This window comes from Octopus bimaculoides, chromosome 21, assembly GCF_001194135.2.
Source record: "Octopus bimaculoides isolate UCB-OBI-ISO-001 chromosome 21, ASM119413v2, whole genome shotgun sequence".
Lineage (NCBI taxonomy): Eukaryota > Metazoa > Mollusca > Cephalopoda > Octopoda > Octopodidae > Octopus > Octopus bimaculoides.
In genome coordinates, this window is record NC_069001.1 from 1,249,084 (window position 1) to 1,250,747 (window position 1,664).

The window sequence follows — 1,664 nt, forward strand, 5'->3', positions numbered from 1 at the left end:
TATATATATATATATATATATATGTATGTGTGTGCATATATGTGTATATGCTTGTGCCAGTATATGTATATATGTGTGTGTATATATGTGTATAGATATATATGTCTATGCATATCTGTCTGTCTGTCTGTCTCTCTTTGATCCTCTCTTTCTCCCATCTACCAGTCTATCTATCGTTGGTTATGCAATGTTGAACTCCTTGTTAGTCTTGATTGAACAAGCCTGTGATCAAAGAAATTCCTAGTAGTGACCAGCATTGCCTTTTGTCTATCTTGGACTACATTGTCAAAAGTGACCTTCCCTTTTTTTCTATTTTTTTCTTCACTTGTTGGTTTCCAGTGGTAGGCCATGTGATTTGATACAGATTTCAGCTGTCAATTCTAGCAGCTCAAGCGACTTACATAAAATAGCCTGTGTCTGGCTTTATGTAATGAATATGTTTGGTGTTATGTATGTATATGTGTGTGTGTGTGTGTGTGTGTGTGTAAATGAAATTATCCTGTTCTGTTTATCTGTTTGGGGGATTTTCCCAGACCAGTGCAGCTTTTCCATGCTAGATATCCCTATCTTCCATAACAGTCCTCAACTGATATCCAGTGACTTCTGCAAGTTGATCCAGTTCTGCTCTTCCCTGTCTGCCAATTCCTGTATGTCCATGTGTGGATTTCCAGAAAAGGAGACCCATAGATATTTCATCCAGGTCCAAAATTTTTTTACAAACAAAGTTGATGTTTTCAATCTTAACATCACAACAGACAAAAATTTGTACATCAATGAAACCAGATAAATCCAAAATTGGAAAAATCCTGTTTCAAATCAGTCCAAAAACATTTTCTGGGCTTATTTGTTTTGGTGATGAAGTTCTCCAGGGGGGATGTTCAAAGCGTTTGCTTTGTACCCCTTCTTACAAAAAAAAAAAAAAAAAAAAATTTAGGTGGTACGTTGATACCCCTTGTACCCCTGTTCCCAAGGCTGTGGCCATGCCTGTTACTATACAACCAAGGCAGAGAAATCCCAACCCATATAGTAGCTTATTAACTTAACTCAAAAGGTTAGGCTTTGCTCTGTCGTTCATCTTCATATTTCTCTCTGTTCTGCGAGGAAAGAAAATCTTAAGAGTAACAGCTGTCTGTGTGTAGAGAGCTACATTAGTTGTCAGCTCAGTCACTATGAACCACTGGAGTGAGTAGAGCGGAGCTAGTTACTAAGCACTTAACCAACTGTCTAGCCCTTTCACCCCCCACCTCTCAACACCACAAACCATGTCTTGTCTTATTCCATAAAACATTTTATCGTTTTTTTTAAAATTCTTTTTACCGTTATTTTTTTTGTCTTGGAAAAAAACCAAAAAGAACTCAACCAAAAACAAGCCCATTTTAGCTGGGTTGACTGAAAAGCATCGAAAGTGTCTGTCTATAGTGGTGGTGGTGGTGGTGGTGGTGGTGGTGGTGGTGATACTAATAATAATAATTACTTGGGAATAACACAATGTGTCGTCTTGTAGGATTGAACCTAGTGACCTACAATTGAAAGTGATTCCGACTTCTTAATCGCACTCAATCAGTGGAGCTCACCTAAATGGTAGGTTTGGATTTAAGAGTGACAGAGAGAAAGTGAGGAAGAAACTATATATATATATATATACATACATACATATATATATA

General features: G+C 37.3%; 1 protein-coding gene across 3 annotated transcripts in view; it reads left to right on the plus strand.

Moving 5' to 3' along the window:
• The window catches only part of LOC106878658 (nuclear receptor subfamily 5 group A member 2), a 171,058-nt gene that overhangs the window by 89,907 nt on the left and 79,487 nt on the right, over positions 1–1,664 (plus strand). The gene's annotated exons all lie outside the window — the stretch shown is intronic.